Below are 24,319 nucleotides of genomic sequence, written 5' to 3'. Positions count from 1 at the left end.
CGAGAAGACGAATCAACGAGCAAGACGAAAACGAACAAAATGCTATGAATGAAAGACCTGGAGGACAAGTGCTTACAGACAACGCACAAAATAAAATCAGTTACTGGCACAGCATTGCTATGAATCTACACACATTTTAAATGCATGCAAATATTTCTATTTCACAAAAAACTTTTTAATTTTGTTATTCATTTTTCCACGCTTCACATTTATGTCCTTTTTAATGTTCCTCCTTTATCTTTTGTAATTTTATCTTTTACGGCAAAATTGCCTTACAGCCAGTCAGTTATGGGACAAAAATGTTCACAGCAAAAATGCTTACTCAAAGACGCTCACAGCAAAAGCACCTGAACCAATAAAAGCCATAAAGTTCTGAAACAGAGAGAGGTGTTTGAGGAAATTTGAGAATTTCATTAGGATTGAAATACTGAGTCTGAGACATCAGGAACAGGGGAAGAGATGGGGCTAGAAACAGGCAATGATTCGTACAGGATGGGCCTTTACTGCCACGCAAGGAAACAGGGTTTTGTTCTCCTGTTAAAGGTATCTATTTAGGGATTTTAAGCAAGAGAACAATATGACCAATGTTATACTTCAGAAAGAGCCCTCTGGCAATATACTAATGTGGAGAATAAATAAATGGAGAGAAGGGCAGTATTGGAGGCACAGAGACAGAGGAACGATTATAATCTTCTGTGTTAGAGATTCTAAATTAGGATCCTGGCCAGGGGATGGTGGACTCAGTTCTTAGACAGACAAACTGTAAGGGAATAAAATGTTTAAATGATTCTAATCAGAATAGGTGAGGATGGAGGACAAAGAAGGATGAATCCCATATTTCAAGCCTTGGTATATGGAAGATGCCTGAGTCTTCTCAGGCTGCCGTAACAAACACCAAGACCGGGTGCTTAAACAGTGGAAATTCTGCAGGCTGAAGTCCGAGGTCTAGGTGACAGCCAGGTTGGTGTGTGGTGAGAACTCCCTCTTTGGCTTCAGACAGCTGCCCTCCCACTGTGTCCTCCCACGACCTCTTCTTTGTGCAAGTGCGAGGGAGCGGGGCGGGGAGGGGCTGCGGTGTGAGCCCACTGGTGCCCCTTCTTACGAGAACACGACTCATCAAAGTCAGGCCCCACTCCCAGGACGGCACTTAACCTTGGCTACCTCCACAGGGTCCTGTCCCCAAATACAGTCACACTGGGGGTTAGGGCTTCAGTGCATTTGGGGGGAGAAACAATCCAGTCCATGAAGAAGAATACCCTATCAATAGAGAAGCTTAATTTTTCACTGTTTTTATGTAGCCGTCGTTGTGTTTTACCCATCCTTTCAGTACTGTTACCTTATAACAGGCAATCACAATGTATTTGAGTTTTTGAGGCCCCTGATCTTTCTGGTTTATGCAGAATCCTTTTATAAAACCACACTGGTACCTAACTGGAGAACAGCTTTTGGAAACAATGGTCTATGTTCAGGCTATTGGTGAGGTCGATAATGCAGTTCACACATTTCTGGACCCTGAGAAAATCACACTTATAAAACATTTTCCAACCAAATTACACATTTAACATAAAGTCTGAGAAGAAGAAAATCTACATCATCTAAACTTTTCTAGTCTTTACTGCCTTTGTGAGTCAACTTCTAAAGGAAAGCAAGTGACCTCAGATCATCATAGTTTGGGTTATTCTTTGAGTATCTGATGCTTAAAGGATCTGCCCCCTGTAGAACGATACAGGGCAGGCTCAGCAAAGCTGGTAAAGGGAGTGTTGGTGTTGTTCTAACACCAGGTAAAAAAGGTAGAGAGGATGACAGATGACTGATAGAGATGACAGATGATAGAGATGATAGATAGATAGATATTAAATAGATAATAGATGGATGATAGACAATAGCTATAGATGATAGATAGACTTAAATAGGTAAGAGATTATTAGACAGACTGAACAATCAATTATGTGGAAGCACGAAGCCAAATATTGAGAATATTGAGACAAATAAAGCATATGCCCCACTCTGAAGAAAACGCGTTCATTTATTCAATAAACAATTATTAAACATCTACTGAAGGCAAGTAATAGATCCAGAAAACGAATAAATAGGAATGATATTTACCACCATGGATCTTAAACTATAGAAGAAGCAACAGAAATTAAGAAATAATTTTAAAAGCTTTAAAATCCCACTTTGATAGGTGCTATCAAGGAAAACTAGATCCAAATAATGATTCTGACACGAATTTCAAGTGCTTATAATACACGAATTTCAAGTGCTTATAATACACAACTATTTGATTAATGTTTTCTAAAGCAAGCTAATCCTCTACGTAGCCATAACTGAAGCAACACAGGGACTCATAATATATTTAAACACTTGGACATTTGAATCCCCTGTCAATGCATCATAATACACCTTCTGGTGTGAACTTGAGTCTGATTCAGTGCTGCACACAGTCAAAGGACTTGAAGACCCACACATAAACTATCAATATATATTTTTTTTAATATATATTTATTTATTTTTGGCTGCATTGGGTCTTCATTGCTGTGTGCGGGCTTTCTCTAGTTGCGGCAAGCGGGGGTTACTCTTTGTTGCGGTGCGCGGGCTTCTCATTGCGGTGGCTTCTCATTGAGGTGGTTTCTCTTGCTGTGGAGCACAGGCTCTAGGCACACAGGCTTCAGTAGTTGTGACACGTGGGCTCAGTAGTTGTGGCTCGCGGGCCGTAGAGTGCAGGTTCAGTAGTTGTGGCGCACAGGCCTAGCCGCTCCATGGCATGTGGGATCTTCCCAGACCAGGGCTCGAACCCATGTCCCCTGCATCAGCAGGTGGATTCTTAATGACTGCGCCACCAGGGAAGCCCCTCAATGTATCCTCTTGATAGCTCTGTAGCTACAAGGTAAGCTGACACTTTCCTCACTTCGCTTGGTCATGTTTTGTTAGAAGCCTCCTCCCCCAACACCTGCTGGGCCTATTGTCGTATATAACTTTGTAATTTCTCTGCACCTTTCAAAACACTATTTTTCGAAGTATACACACATGAATTCATACTGTTATCATTTAGAGACTGCACTGAACACATATTTCCAAGTAGGAAATTTTTATCTTATTTGCTTCCTATAAGATTTAAATTGTCCTGCTTGATCAGGCCAGAGTCTTAACCTCAGTGACACAAGGGTCTCACACCTGTCTCTGCTTCTTTCACCATTTTATAAACTGAATAAAAATAAAATGAAAGGGAGAGGTCATGGTTTATTGTCTTTGTTCTGTGCACAGCAGCTGTCTCTTTAGTTGTGTTTAATCCTATCTGGGGCTTGTTTAACCCTATGTGCTGGTTACAAAATTGCAGCAAGAAATAGCAAGGTTTAATGAAAAAAAAACTAACATTTACTTAAAACCAGTTACATAGCAGAAAATATTAGATCCATTTTCTCTTGTAATGGTCACAACCAGAGAATGGTCTTGTTTCCGGAGAAACATATATTGTTGTTCTCATTTTATCAAAGAGGAACTTGGTCTTGGAGAGATTAAGTGATTATCTCAAGACCTAACAGCTTGAAATCAGCAGCTGATTTCTCTGATATCAATGGCGATTCTATCTTCACTACAACACCTTAAACTATCTTGACCAAGCAAAAACACTAGCTATTCAAAGGCCATAAACACCCTTCCACTGCACAGACACCAAACAGAATGAAAATCCATGCCCTTGGGAAGCTTATATTCTAGCAGGAGGAGACTGAGAACAATTAACAAGAATACACACACACACACACACACACACACACACACACACACGCGTATAAGATTAATAGGATATTATATATAAACAACGATCATATATAGTCTATACAAAACCATTAACAAGATATTATATATGATATATGTATTTACATATCTTGTCTGAAATTATCACTACGGTAAACTCAGATTGTTAACGGGTGGCTATACTACGTTAATTAACATGTGGGAATAGAAATGTCCTTTTCTACAGAGATTCAGCATCAGAACATCCTGCCCGTCTCTCCATGCCCTGAACCTCCAGACTACCTGGACTCTCTTATATAGACGTCTTGGGAGGCAGCCTCAGAAAGATAGGTTTCGTTTTATTTTGGTTTTCACGCCATTGTACCTGAACTAATAGCATGGAATCATAACTCAGGACTCTACCTCAACGAGACTTCATTCATCACAAAATAAACTTCAGGTCAGATTCCATGAAGTGCATCAGGAGGGATGTTTCCTTGATGGATACCACATCATTCTTCCATGAGGCATACTCAAGGACAGAGCTTCGCAGTGACATTCTCCACAATGAGATCTGCTCAGAGGTCGGGACGGCTATATGGCCCCTCACAGGTGGCAGCTCCACAGCTCACTGTTCAGAGATACAGGTCCCCGGCTGAGCGTGAGGACCCACTTGGATTTAGGCACATTCTTCCTATCTCCCTATCAATAAATTCTAAGTGATATAAAATTGACTGTATTAAGATTGAGAATCCTGATAAATTTTATTAGGGGAAATCTATTTTAACATGCTGTTCTAGTTTATTGTTTCTGCAAACTTAATTGGGAAACATCCTGAAAGCACCAAAGAAACTTGCTTTAACGAGCTGGGAATGCTCCCGCCCAGTTCAGGCAGTGTCTGTAGTGACCAGCAGAACCACTGAAGACTTGAGGTCAGCCTGTCAATACCCTCTTTCACCCTCACCTCCATCCAGATCAAACGTACTTGGAGAAGAACTGACTTAAGGTTCAGAAGTCTTGAGGACTAGCCTCAACTGAATTGTTTGCTAAGTGTATAATCTTAGACAATATCTGAGCTTTTTTGCCTATCACCTTCCTCACTGGGAGGATGAGACAGTACCCAAGCCTGTTCATCTGAGGGTGTTTAGAGAATGCTAGGAAAACATTCAAATATAAAGGATGCAATAGGTTGTCATGTATTTTCATCACCCTGATCATCGTATTTGATTTTTCCAATAATACATTTAGTCTGAGTATCACGTCATATCTTATGGTAACGAGGATAACCTTGTTATCTGTGGCACTTTGGCTAAAACTGCAGACACCGAGGAGTTGAACGGGGGTGCCCCAAAGGCCGATCAGGAACCTACAGGTCACCAATCAGAAAAAGTCTTAGCGCACGGTGACGAGTCCTAACAAAGAGTTATTCCCAGCATCTCTCTGTCAGTAGGTCTATATATCAAATTCTGTGGATTCAATTCAATCCTAGTCAAAATCTCAGCAAGTTATTCTGTGAATACTGACAAACTGATTCTGAAGTTTGTATGACGAGCAAGAGACCCAGAAAAATCAACACAGTATTGATGGAGCAGAACGAAGTCGAAGAACGGACACAATCCAACTTCAAGACTTACTATAGAGCTACAGTAATCAAGACAGAGTGGTGTTGGCGAAAACAGAAAAATAGATCAATAGAGCGAAACAGAGAGCCCTGAACAGACCCTCACAGTGCTGCCCGCTGATCGTTGACAAAGGATCAAAGGCAGTTCCATGGAGAAAGGACTGTCTTTTCAACAAACGGTGATGAAACGACATCCACATTCCAAAAAATGAACCTAGAGACAGACCTTCTACCTTTCACAAAAATTAACTCCAAAGGGATTATAGACCAAATGTAAAACACAAAACTGTAAAACTCCTAGAAGATAACAACAAAAAAAAATCTAGATGACTTTGGATACAACTGTGTCTTTTTTAGATACAACACCAATGGCATGGTCCATGAAAGAAACCATCGATAAGCTGGACTTCGTTACAATTAACATGTCTGCTCGGTAAAAGACACCATACAGAGAATCGGGAGACAAGCCACAAACTGGGAGAAAATATCTGCATTATATCTGATAAAATTTAATCCAGTGATATAAAAAGTATGATACCTTATGACTAGATGGAGTAATCCAAGACATGTAAGGTTGGTTTAATAATTTAACATCAACCAATGTGATTTACCATATTAATAAAACTTTTACATATGCATATGTAAAAAGTAGAAAGAAAAGTCATATGATCATTTCAGTAGAGGTAGAAAAGTCAATTTAAAATTCAATACTCATTCATGATACAAACCCTTCAGTAAACTAGGCGTAGAATGAATTTTCTTCCATCTGGTAAAACACATCTAGGAAAAACCCACGGCTAAGATTATACTTCATGGTGTAATATCGAATGGTTCCCCCTAAAGTTGAGAACAAGGCACGAATATCTGCTCTCATCACTTCTGTTCAACATCGCACAGGAGGTTCTAGCCAGTGCACAAGGCAAGAAAAGGAAATGAAGGAAATAATGTTGGGAAAATAGGAAGTAAAACTGCCTATATTAATGGACAACATGATTATGTCCTTGGCAAAAAATACTAAGGAATCTGTAAAGAAACTGTTAGAACTGATTAGTGAATTTATTCTGCAATCTGCAACATATCAATTGTATTTCTAGGTATTAGCAGCAAAAATTAGAAAATGAAATAAAAATAAATTATTTTACAATAATATAGAAAGTGTAACGTTATTAGAAATAAATTTAACAAAGATATGCAAGACTTCTACACTGAAAACTGCAAAGCACTGCGGTGAAAAAGAAACCTAAAGAGCGAAGTAAATAAAGAGATAAGTCATGTTCATAGCCTGGAAGACTCAAAAGTTATTAGGATGCTAGGGATGTCCTGTTTAACCTATGTATTAACACAGTTCCAGTCAGAAGCCCTGCCTGCTTTCTTTAGAATTTGATAAGATGATTTCAAAATTTATATGGAAATGCAAATAATGCAGAACAGCCAAAGCAATCTCGATAAAGAACAAAGAACTTACATTACCTGATTTCAAGACCCACTATAAAGCTACTCTCATCAGTTTGACATTGCATTTAGGATCAACACCTAGTTCAATGGTGCAGAACATACAGTGCAGAAATAGAGGCACATTTATGAGGTCAACTGATTTTCAACAAAGGCACTTAAGCAACTTAACGAGGAAAAGAAAATCTTTTTAATAAATGGCATTGAAAAAATGGATATCAACGAGGGAAAAATAAAATAAAATTCAACCTCCACCTCACCATGTATACAAAAATCAATTTGAGATGGATCACAGACCAGAACATAAAAGCTATAACTATAACATCTTTACAGAAAACAAACATGGGAGGATTTCTTTGTGGCCAATCGATAGTTCTTAAACACAACACAGAAATCACTAACAATAAAGAGGTAAGATTGATAAACTGGAATATATTAAAGTGTAAAACTTCTGCCAGCCAAAGGACACTCTGAAGAAAATGAATAGGCAAATCACAGAGAAAATATATGCAAAACATATATCTAACAATAGACTTTTATGCCAAATATATAAAAGATACCTACAACTCAGTAAAAAAGAAGATAAGCAATCCAATTAAAAATGAGCAAAAGGCTTAATAAACACTTCAAAACAGAAGATGTACAAATAGCCAAAAAGCACATGAAAAGATATTCAAAATTATTAGTTATCAGGGGCTTCCCTGGTGGCGCAGTGGTTGAGAATCCGCCTGCCGATGCAGGGGACGCGGGTTCGTGCCCCGGTCCGGGAAGATCCCACATGCCGCGGGGCAGCTGGGCCCGTGAGCTATGGCCGCTGAGCCTGCGCGTCCGCAGCCTGTGCTCCGCAACGGGAGAGGCCACAGCAGTGAGAGGCCCGCGTACCGCAAAAAAAAAAAAAAGACACGGGAGCCAGCTTGAGGGGCTCCCACTGGTCAAATGTAGAAGAATTCGATCACGATAAATAATAATTTTAATGGATTAAAATTTTCAGAATAAAATAAAAAATTATTGGCCCAAACCTATACAAATAAATTACTAAATAAACAAATAGGAGAGAAAAGGAATATTTCTTAAAATAGGATGCCAACAAATAAACGCAGGCATAGCGATGGAGGCATAAAAATCATTAACGCACGTTAACTGGAGTGGACAAGTTTGATGGGGAACAGCGTATGCATGTCGTCTCGAAGTATCGCCCCATAAATTACATATTATTTAAAAGGGAAAAACAGTAACTTTACAGTAGAGACACCTGGCTGACAATACCTTAATCCAGTTATCAAAGTTAACATCAGCCACGCTGGTACAAACTGACATTACGTGTTTCTCCATACGATATAATAAGGAGAACACAGCATCATTTCTGCGGTGTTCTTACGAAAATAATCAAAAAAGACTCATTCTTCAAAAGAGTCAAGGTCAAGAAAGACGAAAAATTAACTAATTAACTAATTAATCCCAGGTAAAGGAGATCAAAATGATATGGTACCTCAATGCAGTGTCTAAACCCCGGATAGGATCCTAGAACAGGAATAAAATAGTCATAAAGGGCACTGGACAATTGATGAAATTTGGACTTGGACTGCCAATTAAACGTCCTGATTTTTATCATTGTAATTTGGTTACATAGTATTTGTCCTTGTCCTTAGGCAATATACACTAAAGAACTTAGTGCCAAAGGGGCACAATATGTTCAACTTACTCTGAAGGGGTTCAAGAAAAGTAAATGTTATCTCTATATTGTATTATCTCTCTATGTACTATACCTGTCTCTAGAGGAAGAATGATAAATAGGTCACTATTCTTGAAATTTTTCCACTTTCGAAATTATATTAAATGAAAGGCTGCATAAAAGAATGCACATCGAAATAGGGAAAATGCATACAAAATTGTATCTTTCCTATTTTGATGGTTTCTCTCAAATGTGCATAGGTCAGGAAGTTGTGAATTATTCAAATTAATAGCGAGAGTAGGTGGAGGCTACTGGTTAGAAACAGCAGGAAGCAAATTTTACTATTAGCAATTCACGACGAGGTACAAGGTTTTAAAAATCCTTACGCAGAGGAGGTGGCTGAATGCAGAAGATCACAGCTTTCTCATTTAAAACGGGCAAGAAATCTACTGCACAAGACCTTCTGCAGGACAGAATGGATTTTAAATGCCCTAACATTACATGTTTTCATAGAGTACTCTGAACCGCTATACAGCTGCTGGAGATAGGAAAGAATTGACTTCTTCCTGTATTTGATAAAACGACTGGAAATAGCACTTTTAAAACAAAATCATCATTTTGTTTCAATTTTCAATCCAAGAAACCCCTTGACTTTCACCCCATGGTTACATATGTCTTTGTAGGCTCACAAGAAAACGCATCAAGAACTCACACTAACACAGTCAGGATGAAACCTTTTGACTTACAGCTTTTCCCCTATTATATGAAATTCCTGTCGTAAGTCACATACTTGAATCCTGCCATGAGTGTTAGGATGCCCACGGCACCCTGAAGGCTGTGAGATGACAGGTCATAAAACGTCAAGTCTGGGAAGGACAGCATTGGGTAAATACTGCTGCTAGGAGCTTGTGCCTTGGGGCTGAGCCAAACGTGGAGGAAAGCCAGCACACGGCTCAATCAACACTAGTTACAAGATGGGGAAACAACTCCCGCGCCCCTCAAAGCACCATGTGAGTGAACATACATTCTAGTTGGTTTTTTTTTTACTTGTAAAACATGTAGTCAGGAAAAGGGAAACAACGGAGAAATAACTATGGCACAGATATGTCACTTATTTCTCATAAAAAGTCAGGGAAATACAAATGATAACACTCTCTCTTCCTTTATAAACATGACGACAGATTTAGCGAGGCTGACTGTACCACTGAAGCTCCAGCCACTGTGGGATGGACTTGGATTCCAAACTAGGTGCCGTTCCAGACCAAAGGCTTATGCCACGTCACATCCTTCAAGAGACAGCGACGGTCTTCACTCTCCCTTGGGAAAAAGTGTTAAAGAAGAAAAATTGTTGCTGCGCTTCCCTACTTCTTTCCCTCCATTTTATCAATCTGCCATTATTCTGAGTTGGAGAGAATGGACAGAGCCAGTTCTGGGGGAGCCGGAGGCACTCACAACAGTGAGGATGGCTGAGGTCCCGGGGCGGGGAATGCGGACGGGCTGTCCCTGCCCTCGAGCGCGATGCGGAATGCCACACTCCGTGGACAGTTCAACCGCAAGTGTTTCTAGCGGGCATGTCCTGCTGTAAACCGGGAAGGATAGAACGAAATGCATTTGTTTAGATCTACAAAAAATGAGACCTTATCTCCTCTGAATAACAAGAGAATGTTTGAGAGTTCAGGTCAGGGTGAGAAACAGGGAGGTACCTACCATGAGCTACAAGCAAGGAAAATGAAGCTGTTCTTTGAGCGTTCAACTAGGAAAACCCACCCAGAGCAGATGAGAAAAGCCATCCTATGAGCACGCTAGCATAGTTACAGCTACACTACTTGTTAACTGCCTCTTACGAACTGGTCAGAGGACTGGACATTTTACACATTTTCTTACCTCGTCCAATCCTCCTAACAATCTCATGATTTAAACTGGATTAACTCAATGTCACAGAGGAAAATGAGACAGAAAAATCAACTTGGCTAAGTCCTAGCTAAGCCTGAAACCTAGGCTGTTAAACGTCAAAGTCTTTGTTCTCACCTCAAGGCTGTGTTGGCCAAAAATGGGTTTCCGAACTGCTGGGGTGATCTACAAATCCTACATCGGGGGGAAGCCCTGGCACAAGGCTATAAGGTAGGCAGTAACAGTCCATCCTTCCCTATTTTACCTATAGGGGAAGATTAGATAACTAAAAGAGGGTTATCACCCTGCAGCATAGAAAAGAACATCCAAAAAATGAGAAATGCCAGTGCTTACTCATAACTGTTCAAAGAAGATACACACGAACGCATGGGGCCATAAATTTCTAGCACACGAAGAGGTGTCCTCCGTTATGGAATAAGAATGACTCACCTGGCATCACCACACTCGCTGCTGAAACAGGTCTCCGATGTATTCACGCCATTTCCCTCTAATTATATGATCAGTAAGAACTTTACTGAATTACCAAGGAACATTCCAGAGTATACGCCATTCTATTTTATGCAAACAAATTATGCAACTAGAAATAGTCCTATTTAAAAAAAGAAAAATTCAAACGTTTGTGTAAAATATATTAAATCATACAAAAATGTCATTCTTAAAGAAAAAAGGAGAATTTTAAGCCATGCTGCAGATAAACCACCTTAGATGGAAACAGAAATGCTTCCTTTTCCTTGTCAATATTATCAGTCTTGTGATGCCTTTTATATGCATCAGAAATCTCTGAGAGTGATTTAGGGATCATGGCGCTTTTATTTTAACATTCACTACACATAAAATTTTAAATAATTTTATATACTACAAATAATGTAATTCAAATGTTCATTAAATTGTGGTGTCAATATGAGAGTGGAAAAACAGACCCCCAAATCAAGGAAGGACCAAATGTTTTTCAGTTAATGCTAGAGAGAACGTTCTGAAAATTTTAAAGCTGCATTATGGGAGCACAGCTTTCGTGTTGGCAAAAATCACTGTATATCAGGCAGGGATGATGACAAAATACTGGTGACATAATGCAAAATAAATGCCATAGCAATGTGCCCTTACACTTCAATTTCGGGAAATTTCTAAGCTCTGAAAAAGCATACTACCTACCTTACATTGATTTCTTTATGAAAATTACTCCTGAATTATTCAAGTTTTGAATTGCTCAAGGTCTTCAGAAACAAAAATGGGATCATTATATTGAATGCAGAAGAAAAATCATTCCAGTCAGAAGAAAGAATAACGTCCTTTAGAAATTAATGTATTTGTGCCTGATTTATACACTTCCTTGTGATGCCTGATCAATATTTAGAAAATAAAAGGACAAATGACTTTAAGAAATGCAGCCTTACAGGACTCTCAGGTGAAGGTCACCTGAACTTCCTTCCACCTGCCACCCTTTCTCTCTGAGATGGAGATCTGTGCCCAAACATGCCAGGGCTAGCATCTTAACAACAAAGGTCAAGAAAATTCTCTTTCCTCCGAATTTCTTACTTGCCATTAAGACTGTTTGATCACAGAGCAAGAAATTTAAAAAAAAATACAGATCAAAAGACATGCTAAAATCAGTTGTGTACCTGGAATATAGTTCCGTCTTCTGATGGAAAGTTTATTGCTAAAATGCACATGCCTGGCCCTAAACGCGCGTACTTCCGAGAGTCTGCACCACTGAACTCTGCGCTCCTCTGGACCAGCTCTAGCTTGTCCAGTGTATGCCTCCCCAGTGGCTCTCCCTTGCTTGGCCTCTGGTAGGAGGTGAGGAGTGGTGGCCTCCTCCTGGGACGGGTTAGAGACCGACCTGGCACGGGCTGTGTGCGTGCTGGCAGCGGCCCCCTCACTGTAGTAACTCCGTTCCTAGGAGAGTCCCTGGCCCATAGGTGCTCGGTGAATAGCCCTTGAATTGTTTAATGTGGGGGGCCCTCTGACTCGTGCTGGGGCTGAGGCAGGGGATAAGGCCCCAGGGTAGGAAACAGCCAGGGGAAAGAAGTGCTTTATTCCTCCGAGAGCAGCTTGCGCTGGAGGTCAGGGAGCTGGGCCAGGACATGAGGAGAAGGCTCTGAGCATTGGGGCAGCGTGCTGGGTGTGTAGACATTACATCATTCTCACATCTCTTGTACCCAGAGCCCATGGTGAGGGCCCTGGACCCAAGGAAGAGAGGATACTGGTAACCTTAGCATCACACAGAAAGTAACTGAAAGAACACCTACTGAACGCTGGCAGAAGATCTCAGACTTCCCAAAAGGCAAGAAAATCCCCATATACCTGGCCATGTGGCTGACGGGGTCCTGGTGCTCCAGCCTGGTGTCAGGCCTGAGCTCTGAGATGGGAGAGCTGAGTTCAGGACACTGGACCACCAGAGGCCTCCCAGCCCCACATAATATCAATCGGCGAGAGCTCTCCCAGAGATCTCCGTCTCAACACTAACACCCAGCTCCACCCAACGGCCAGCAAGCTCCAGTGCTGGACGCCCCATGCCAATCAACTAGCAAGACAGGAACACAACCCCACCCATCAGCAGAGAGGCTGCCTAAAATCATACTAAGTCACAGATACCCCAAAACGCACCACAGGACACAGTCCTGCCCTCCAGAAAGACAAGATCCAGCTCCACCCACCAGAATACAGGCACCAGTCCCCTCGACCAGGAAGCCTACACAAGCCACTGAACCAAACTTACCCACTGGAGGCAGACACCAAAAAACAACGGTAACTACAAACCTACAGCCTGTGAAAAGGAGACCCCAAACACAGTAAGTTAAGCAAAATGAGAAGACAGAGAAATACACAGCAGATGAAGGAGCAAGACAAAAACTCACCAGACCAAATGCAGAGGAAATAGGCAGTCTACCTGAAAAAGAATTCACTGTAATGATACTAAAGATGATTCAAAATCTTGGAAATAGAATAGAGAAAATGCAAGAAACGTTTAACAAGGACCAAGAAGAACTGAAGAGCAAACAAACAAAATGAACAACACAATAAATGAAATTAAAAATTCTCTAGAATGAATCAATAGCAGAATAACTGAGGCAGAATAATGGATAAGTGACCTGGAAGATAAAATAGTAGAAATAACTACCACAGAGCAGAATAAAGAAAAAAGAATGAAAAGAATTGAGGACAGTCTCAGACACCTCTGGGACAACATTAAACACACCAAAATTCGAATTATAGGGGTCCCAGAAGGAGAGAAAAGAAAGGGTCTGAGAAAATATTTGAAGAGATTATAGTTGAAAACTTCCCTAATATGGGAAAGGAAATAGTCAATCAAGTCCAGGAAGTGCAGAGAGTCTCATACAGGATAAATCCAGGGAGAAACAAACCAAGACACATATTAATCAAACTATCAAAAACTAAATACAAAGAAAACATATTAAAAGCAGCAAGGGAAAAACAACAAATAACATACAAGGGAATCCCCATAAGATTAACAGCTGATCTTTCAGCAGAAACTCTGCAAGCCAGAGGGCAGTGGCAGGACATATTTAACATGATGAAAGGGAAAATCTACAACCAAGGTTACTCTACCCAGCAAGGATCTCATTCAGATTCAATGGAGAAATTAAAACCTTTAGAGACAAGCAAAAGTTAAGAGAATTCAGCACCACCAAACCAGCATTACAACAAATGCTAAAGGAACTTCTCTAGGCAGGAAACACAAGAGAAGGAAAAGACCTATAAAAACAAACCCAAAACTATTAAGAAAATGGTAATAGGAACATACATATCGATAATTACCTTAAATATAAATGGATAAAATGCTCCAACCAAATTTCACAAATCCTCACCAGTAACAGCTCATTTGATAAAGTAAATTTATTTGACATTCCACTCAATAATAAGGGATTGGCTTTTTAATATTTATCATCCATTTATGTTCCTTTTCTTGTGAATATCTTTTGTTTTAATATTTTCACATTTATTTGTGCTACTATGATATACATTATGTGACTTATAACATGTAATATACTATATATTCTATTGTATATATTACATAGAAAGGCTTGCCATTTTAATCTTAGCAAGAATGTCTTTACCTAAACAAATAACAGGTTTTCACTTATCCATGTGTTCATATTTTTTCCTATAGAAACTTTACAAATATTCTGCAAGACCAGAAAGTCTTCAATCGGAGTATGACAAGAGACTGTCACCCGTATAAGTGCTATACACATTCATAATCTTTTCCATAATCCAAAATGCTCTGAAACTAAAGTAATAGGATTTTATAAAATTATTTGTAAGCAAAATCTGATATAAGATTATATGCTCATAAAAATCCGTGGGCTAGGGACTGCCCAATGAGAAATATGAAAGTCAGGTATACAGCAAAAAAATTCTACCATGTGATCAAATTCAATAATTCTCTGTATTCTGGGACTTCCCTGGTGGCACAGTGGTTAAGAATCCGCCTGCCAATGCAGGGGACACGGGTTCGAGCCCTGGTCCAGGAAGATCCCACATGCCACGGAGCAGCTAAGCCCATGCGCCACAACTACTGAGCCTGCACTCTAGAGCCCGCAAGCCACAACTACTGAAGCCCGTGTGCCTAGAGCCCATGCTCCGCAACAAGAGAAGCCACCGCAATGAGAAGCCTGCGCACCACAACAAAGAGCAGTCCCCACTCGCCGCAACTAGAGAAAGCCCGCGTGCAGCAACACCCAACGCAGCCAAAATTAAATAAATTTTTAAAAATAATAATAATTCTCTGTATTCTGAATGTGTTTGTGTGCTGTGTGTGTGTTGTGTGTACGTGCCCTGTTCATCATAATGCCTAAATATATCTCAGATCAACTCAGTTCTGTACTCCTCACTTCCTGGGTCCTCTTTTCTCCTTCCTGTCTGCGTGTTTTTTAAAATAGTCTTCATTTTCTGCTTTATAACAAAGTGAATCAGTTATACATATACACATGGTCCCATATCTCTTCCCTCTTGCGTCTCCCTCCCACCCTCCCTATCCCACCCCTCTAGGTGGTCACAAATCACCTAGCTGATCTCCCTGTGCTATAACTGATTCACTTTGTTATAAAGCAGAAACTAACACACCATTGTAAAGCAATTATACTCCAATAAAGATGTTAAAAAAGATGTGGCACATATATACAATGGAATATTACTCAGCCATAAAAAGAAACGAAATTGAGTTATTTGTAGTGAGGTGGATGGACCTACAGTCTGTCATACAGAGTGAAGTAAGTCAGAAAGAGAAAAAAAAATACCGTATGCTAACACATATATATGGAATCTAAAAAAAAAAAAGGATCATGAACCTAGGGGCAAGACGGGAATAAAGACACAGACCTACTAGAGAATGGACTTGAGGACACAGGGAGGGGGAAGGGTAAGCTGTGACAAAGTGAGAGAGAGGCATGGACATATATACACTACCAAACGTAAGGTAGATAGCTAGTGGGAAGCAGCCGCATAGCACAGGGAGATCAGCTCGGATACTGGATAAGGGACTGTGAATGTTAATATCAATCATAAAAGAATTCTGTTTCATAGACTCGGCACTCACACATATTCACCTTCTGGCATGAAGCCAAACTAAACAATCATTTAGGTATATTTGCAAGTGACTGTAGCAGAATGCCACTGCACCCATGATTTTTTAAAAAATACAAATTCATACTAAAATCAGGTTATGACTGAAAGAAAAAGAAAATTTGGAAAAAAAGGTGTTTTCCAGTGAAATTGTCTAGATCTTCTTCAGTCTCTTTACAAGAGTCCTTTGTAGAAATAATAATTCTACTTAGCTGTGTGTAAAATTGGTGGGCTAGGGATTCCCCAGTGAGAAACAGAAAAGTACAGTACGCACCAGAAGAGCCCCCCACGTGATCTAAGCTCATAAATTCTACTGTATTCTGAGTGTATACATGTCATGCATTTTGTGTGTCTATGTCATGTTCATTATGATGCCAAGACAGATCTCGAATCTCTTCAATTCTGCATTCCTACTTCCAAGTCCTCTTCTCTCCATCCTGTCTACATTATCCCTAAGAGAACTCATCTCTCTCATGGCTTCAAATTCCCTGTGCTGGACCCAATAAAGACCCCCAAAGATGTTCACAACCGTGTAAGGCTATACATTACTTTACATGGCAAAAGGGACTTTGCAGATATGGTTAAGGATCTCAAGATGGGGCGATTATCTGAAATTATCGGGGTCAGAATCAGAGAACGTGACGCAATGATGGAAGCACGGGTGTTGATCAGAGAGAGAGAGTTGCAGCTCCTACCTGGAAGGTGTGAAGATGGAGGGGTCGCTGAGCTGAGGAGGGCAGGCAGCCTCTAGAAGCTGGAACAGACCCGGAGATGGATACTTCTAGAGGCTCCAGAAGGAACACAGGCCTGCTGACACGTCGACGTCAGCTCGGGGGAACATTTCAGACTGCTGGCTTCCAGAACTGTAAGATGATAAATGTGCACTGCTTTGAGCCAATACATTTGTGGTAATTGATAACAGCAGCAATAAGAAAATAACACATTCCCCTACCGGCAGACAATTCCCACTTGAGAATGAGCGAGACTAGGCTGCTGAGTTCCAGACCTATGTCCTGATTTCCATTTGGCATCTCCACTTGCATGTTTCAGAGGGACTTAAAACTTAGCACGGTCCAAAGGACACATGCTCTGTGAGAGTCATGGACATTACAATAAACTACAGCTGTGGAAAAGAAACTTAAATGCAGGACAAAATTTGTGTAACCTAGGTACACAGTTTACTGGTTCAGGACAGGCTTAGTTCCAACCTTGCAATGAATGACCTTAAATAATAAGAAATATTGCCCCCAAAGAATTATCATAATGCAAATAAGTCATCTGCTTAAAAAACTTTTAGACATCAATTACAATGTCTCTTAAAAGACTTTAGAATTTTAATTATCTAAAGGTTATTTTAAAAAAAAAGTTGGGTTAAGAGAAACTTTTTTCTATCATGCTATTCTTTTAATTGCCTGGGAGAAGCCAAAAAAGTAATTAAAATACTGAAAGTGTAAGAGATTATCATCACCAGAGTATCTTCAAAAACAAAATAAAACAAAACAACACAAAAAAATAATTAAAAACTTGCTAGAGTCTTTTAGGTCATTGGCTTCCAGTGAAAAATCATACTAAACACGGACTAATTAAACCAGGGCTTTCATTGTAGATAACGCTAACTCTATGAAACGGCAAGAGAAAAATAACTTATATATTGATCAAGGGTAAGTCATGAAAAAGACAATAGGGCTTGTAAAATATTAGGAAACACGTAGGGAGAGACTTAAATGTCTGAAATACTACTCTTTCAGAAATTATTTGATTGGGTTTTACCACCATGAAAACCTCCATGTTCTCAAAATATCACTAAGTCCTCAAAATTACCCATGCATGTGAATATTTGTACATGAATATATAGACAGATATCTAGATATACATGTATAACAACCCATTAAAGTTAGTATCTTTCTTTTAACATGGGATTCTGTATAAACTGGTGGCTTTTGCAAAGTAACCTCCTCATCAATAATTTCATCCTGTCTATGAACTCTTAAACTTCACTTCATGTCTGTACATTCAAAGCTCAAATCTCTCACCAAAGTACAAAATGGATTTCAAAGAAATGGACCAAAGGATGGCTGGTATATGCATATATACATACCAATAAAGTGCATTTGCTACGACTGCGTTAGCAATAATAGCTGCATGTACTACTGAATATTTCAAACTTCAGACCCTGTTTATAGCACTGCGTCAACACGTATTACAAGGCTGTTGTCCTGTAGATCTTTCACAAGGTCCAGCTGAGAATTACACCATGTCATCTGCCTACTGTTGATGCTGAATGGGAACTGTGGCAAACAGCCCAGGCACTGGAATATTCTAATTAAATTAATATTTTGATTACTACTGCAAAAGATTATAACGCCATGACTACTGATAAATAAGATTTGAGCTCTGTGCTAAGCGCTTTATCTGCTTATCTCATTTAAACCTCACTGCAACCCTTCAAAACAAATATTATTCATGTAAAACACTTCTTACAAGTGAATATACTGAGTAAAGAGAGGTTAAGTAACTTGCAGAGGTTGCATAGGTAGGGAGGGGTAGAAATTCAAAACCGAAATTCAAACCCGATTATGTAACACTAGAATGTATTTTTGAATAAAACATTAATTGATGTGTTAGAACTAAGTAACACGTATCATTTTTAGTCATTTTAAAAAGCAGTGAATACATAATAACAGACTACCTGATGACCACACGAAATTGTTACAAAATAAATTTGTAGGGTCTGTTTCAGCATAAAGAATAAATGAGAAAATATATATGTGCAAAAAACACATTTTGTAAATCCCATTATGTTGCCAGAAATGACTGCCTATCTGGGGAAAAATGATGACCACTTATTACGTATCATTCAAAATTAAATTCTAGATGATTCGATATTTAAAATATAAAAAAGTTTTTAAACGTCTAGAAATATTAAGAAAGTGTTTGGAAACTAAAGATTTAACTAGAATACTTTTTTAAATAATGGAACAGAGCGTGAAGCAGGATGCAATCATATTTTTTACTGAGGTATAACTGACACATAACAACATATTAGTTTCAGGTGAGCAACATAATGATTTGATATTTGTATGTGCTGTAAGTCTAGTTAACATCTCTCATCATGCACAGTTATTTGTTTTCTTGTGATTAAAAGCTTTTAAGATCTGCTCTCTTAGCAATTTTCAAACATGCAACACAGTACTATTAACTATGGCCACGATGCTGTACTTTACATCTCCATGACTATTTAATAACTGGAAGTCTGCACCGTTTGACCCCTTCACCCACTTCATCCACCCCTAGCCCCTTCTCTGGCCACCACAAACCAATCTGCTCTCTTCTGTTCTCTGTATCTGTGAGCTGTCTTTTTTTTCCTATTCCAAATATGTGAAATCATATGATATTTATCTTTCTCTGTGTGACATATTTCATTTAGCATAATGCCCTCAATGTCCATCCGTGTTGTCAAAAATGACTTTTTGTGATTTCTTTTTTCTGGCTCAGTAATATTCCATTGTATAAATATGCCATCTTCTCTTTATCCATTTATCCGTCAATGGACGTGTAGGTTGTTACCATAACTTGGTTATTGTAAATAATACTGAATTTGAACTTGAGGGTGCACATACCTTTCTGAGTTAATATTTTCTTTTTCTTCAGGAAAACACCCAGAAGTGTGATTGCTGATAGTTGTATTTTTAGATTTCTGAGGAACCTCCACACTATTTTCCACAGTGGCTGCACCAATTTGCATTCCCACCAGCCGTGCACAAAGGCTCCCTCTTCTCCACACCCTCACCAACACTTGGTATCTGTCTTTCTGATAACAGCCATTCTGACAGGTGTGGGGTGGTATCTCATAGTGGTTTTGATTTGCATTTCCGTATGGTTAGTGATGCTGAGCGCCTTCTCACGTACCCGTTGGCCATCTGTACGTCCTCTCTGGAAAAACGTCTATTTGGGTACCCTGCCCAGTTTTGACTGGATTGTTTGGGTTTTCTGCTATTGAGTTATATGAGTTCTTTACTATACATTTATATTCGTGCTGGGCACAGCTGGCCAAGGTAAGAACTTACATTTTACCTGGAGTGAGATAAGAACCACCCAGGAACCGTATTTTGAGCAAAGAAGTGACAGGGTCGGGCTTAAGTTTTAAAAGAATCATTCTGGCTGTTACATGAAGAATAGATTATCAGGGGCCAAGGGTAGAAGCAAGGACACCCGGATCTTCATATTCACTCCCCGGTGGCCTTCTACCTTAAGTGCCTACGAATGCATTGGTCTACTTTCAGGTGCCTCAGGCATCCGGTTTACTGAATGCTTCTGTGCCAGGCGCTATGCCACACACCAGGGCACAAAGGTGATGCGGCACAGGTCCTGCTCCCTAGGACCTACAATTTAGTGGAAGGCACCAAAGCAAAAACCCCGCGACACACAGAGTGTAGGTGCTATAACAGAGGGTTGTACCACGTGTTATCAGAGGAACAATAATGAATTCTGTGATTATTCATTTCTCTTCTAATAATTTCTGATGACTCCTGGGAGGTAAAGAAGGAGAACACCAGGGCTGTGCACCCCATGATCTGTCGACAAGCAGCAGAGGGAAGAGAAGATTCCAGCAAGTCCCCAAGCGCACATGGAATGCAGCCGTGAAGACTTCAGCGGAATAGATCTGTCCATGCTTGAAAGTTAATACCTAGTAAAACATAGCATGGAAATGATGGAAAACATACGGAGACATAAGTGAAAGAAAACACAATTTAGAAAACCTTGAGGTGCGGCCAAACTATGGACTTACTTTCCTGCAGGAGTCAGGGAAAGGCTTTAGAAAATGATTTATGTTCTAAAACATTCTGGAAGACCTCTGTGCAATAAGAGCAAGTCCCACTGAAAGTACAGGCTGAGATGAACACACAACAGACAACAGACAGGTTTTCCTAAATTATAACCTACCAGCTTGAAAAGAGGAAATGCACCTTCCCAAGACTTCACTGATCTCTAGTCACTGTGGATCCATAAAGGACTCCACCATAACCAGAGAGAACAAAGCCCAAGTAAGATGGGGACCATGACAGACCCAATGCAGATGTGTTTAAGACATGGAAATTTGAAAATAAAGAGATTAGAAAACACCGGCCAGGTAATTGTATAAAAATGAAAACTGACTTCGAGAAATGTATATTTGACAAAACTGAGGACAGGGTCAAAGTACTGAGTGTGAGGAGGGCAAATGCTTTATATTGATAAAGGGACCTTCATCGAAAGGTCAAAAAACTTAAGGACTGAACAGCATTGCTCTGAAATATATAAAGAAAATATTTTCAAAAAATACAAAGAGAAACTGGCAAAACCAGACCTACTGGCAAGTCATGCTGAAAAAAATAATGGTATAAAGAATCTGAATATCACACACACCCAGCTTGGTATGATATATATATATACTTATATATACATAATTGTGTAGCAAACAAACTGAAACTATGCATTCTTTTCAAACACCATGGGACAGTTGCAGTAATTAGCCAGATGTTAGGTTACCAAAAAATTCTTTTAGAAAGTCCCAAAGCAGAAATTACACAGCCCAAGTTCTGATTACAATGTCACAAAACCAGACAGTGAACAACCAAAGGCTAGCCCAAAAGAACTTTCCACTCAGAAATGTTAAATCGCTCTTCTAAATGACTCAGGATAAAGAAAAACTTAAAATTAAAGACTATTCAGAAATGAGTGAGAATAAAACACCATATATCAAAACACAGAATCTGGACAAAGCATTAATCAAGGAAAATTTGACTGTGAGGGCATTTACTAGAAATGGAGAAAAATGGGAAATATATGAGCAAAGGAGTCAATACAATACAGTAGAAAGAGCAGTGGTCCAAACGCACAGCAAGGAGCATCAAGCCAGGGGATGTGGAGTGAGTTCCAGAGCCAGGCTCTGGGGTAGAATCCTCCTCTCTCCAACTTGGTCCTCAAGAGGTATTTCACCTCTCTGTGCCTCAGGCTTCTCATGAGCAAACCAGGGCTCTCATCGTTTTGTTAAAGGATTAAGTGAGATAATGTGGATAAAATTCTTAGGAGAGCACCTGACACATGGTCAGCACCCAATAAATACCAATATAAGCTTATTTTAAGAGGAAGGCAACAAGGTAATTCAATGAGTCAAGGACTCATTTTCTAGGGGCAGAGGTGGAGGCAAGAGCAGGTTGCGTTTTCTGTAATAAGAGCCCTTTACCGGAATCTCAGTGCCTCCAAGTATGCTGCGGTAGAGAGCACACTGAGGTCGGAGCAGTGCACATCGATCAGTAACGGAATCTATCCAACATCTAGGGAGACGTTAGTGCTAATTCTACACAAACCCTTTCAGAGAATGGGCAATGAACAGCCACCTTCCAGCTCATTTTATGAAAGCTGCATAACCTTGATTAAAAAACTTGAACAGGACATTCCAAGAAAAAAATCAGCCCATCTCTTGTATGAACATAGATGCAAAACTCTTAAACAAAATACCTGCCAACCAAATCCAGTTACATATAAAGGGATAACATGAGTGACCCAGCTGAACATATTCTAGACACACAAAGTTGGCTTACCATCAGAAAAAAATCAACCAATGTAATTCATAAAGGAGAAAATTAAATAGAATAAATTAGAATAAAGGAAAAACTCATAGACTTATCTCAATCTATGCAGAAAAATATTTGAAAAAAATTCAACATCATCTGATAATTCTAAATCTTAGCAACTAGAAATAGAAGGAAGTTACTTTAGTCTAAAAGACAATAGCTGTAAAAACGTTACACACCACGGTGAAATGCTAAACACTTCTATTTAAGACTGGGAAACAATCTTGGATGCTCAGTCTCCCCTTCCATTCACCACAGTTTTGGAGATCGTAGCCAGAGCAGTAAAACAAGAAAAAGAAATCAGGAGCATTGATTAGAAATGCAGGAATGTGATCAACATTTTGTGTAGGTAACATGATTAGGTACATAAAAATAAAAAAATAATCTACAAATAAACATTAAAATTATTATTTGAGTTTAGAAATGTTATTTTATATAAGGCTAATACATGAGACTAAACCTCTTTCTCCATATCAAAACAAAGGGAATTTTTTATTTAAAAAAATAATTTTAAACAAACCTAATGAAATGTGCAAAATTTCTACACAGAAAACTGTAAAACACTGAAAGAAATAAAGAATGAAGGAAAAGAATAAAGGACACGCGAGGACTTCCCTGGTGGCTCAGTGGTTAAGAATCCACCTGCCAATGTAGGGGACACAGGTTCGAGCCCTGTTCCAGGAATATCCCACATGCCGCGGAGCAGCTAAGCCTGTGCGCCACAACTACTGAGCCTGCACTCTAAAGCCTGTTAGCCGCAACTACTGAGCCCGCGTGCCACAACTACTGAAGCCCGCTAACCCTAGAGCCCGTGCTCCACAACAAGAGAAGCCACCGCAATGAGAAGCCTGCGCACCGCAACGAAGAGTAGCCCCTGCTCACCGCAACTAGAGAAAGAGTGCGTGCAGCAACAAAGACTCAATGCAGCCATAAATAAATAAATTTATTTTAAAAAAAGAATAAAGGACATGCCATGTTCATAGGTTGGAAGAAGCAATATTGTTAAGATGTTCCTTCTCCCCAAATTGATTTACAGATTCAATGAATTATCACTCAAACTCCAGTAGGTTCCTTTGTGAAATTGGCAGCTGGTTCTAAAATCTACATGGTAATGTGAAGGACCAAGAGTAGCCAAAAGAGAAGAACAGGGTGGAATGACTTGCTCCAATGGACACCAATATTTATTTCTAAATGACGGCAGTGAAGCAGTACGGTATTGGGTGCAGAGACAGACAGACCAATAGGACACAAGTGAGAGCTCCCACATGGGCACTGGATTTATGACTAAGACAGTATGGGAAGCACAGCATACGGTCTCCTTGAGAAAAAGGGCTGGGAAATTCTGGATATGCATAATGAAAAACATGGAATAACCTCTGATTCACATCTGATCATTAGATCTAACAATGTAGAGGTTGTTCATGACCCCATCACGCACAGTTTTCATGGAGTGATGGGGACTGAAATCTGATTAGCACAGATTCAAAAGAGATTGGGAGAAGAGGAAATTGTGCTAGAAAATGCAGACAACTCCTTCCAGGAGTTTTGATATAGAATAAGATATACACACTACTATATATAAAATAGACAAACAGCAAGATCCTACTGTATAGCACAGGGAACTATATTCAGTATCTTGCAATAACCTATAATGGAGAAAAATCTAAAAAAGACTTACGTGTGTGTGTGTGTGTAATTATTCAGTATATATACTGAATCACTTTG

The 24,319-nt window shown here is 39.6% G+C and overlaps 1 long non-coding RNA gene across 1 annotated transcript in view; it reads right to left on the bottom strand.

Annotated features, from left to right (window-relative positions):
• Positions 1–24,319, bottom strand: part of LOC309836152 — a 187,078-nt gene that overhangs the window by 123,167 nt on the left and 39,592 nt on the right. The window contains exon 3 of the long non-coding RNA XR_014298107.1: positions 16,673–16,840. This is a non-coding gene — a long non-coding RNA (uncharacterized lncRNA). The remainder of the gene's footprint in view (positions 1–16,672; positions 16,841–24,319) is intronic.

This window comes from Grampus griseus (genome assembly GCF_964374135.1).
Source record: "Grampus griseus genome assembly, chromosome: 18".
Classification (NCBI taxonomy): Eukaryota; Metazoa; Chordata; class Mammalia; order Artiodactyla; family Delphinidae; genus Grampus; species Grampus griseus.
This window is presented reverse-complemented; position numbering and strand designations above follow the sequence as displayed.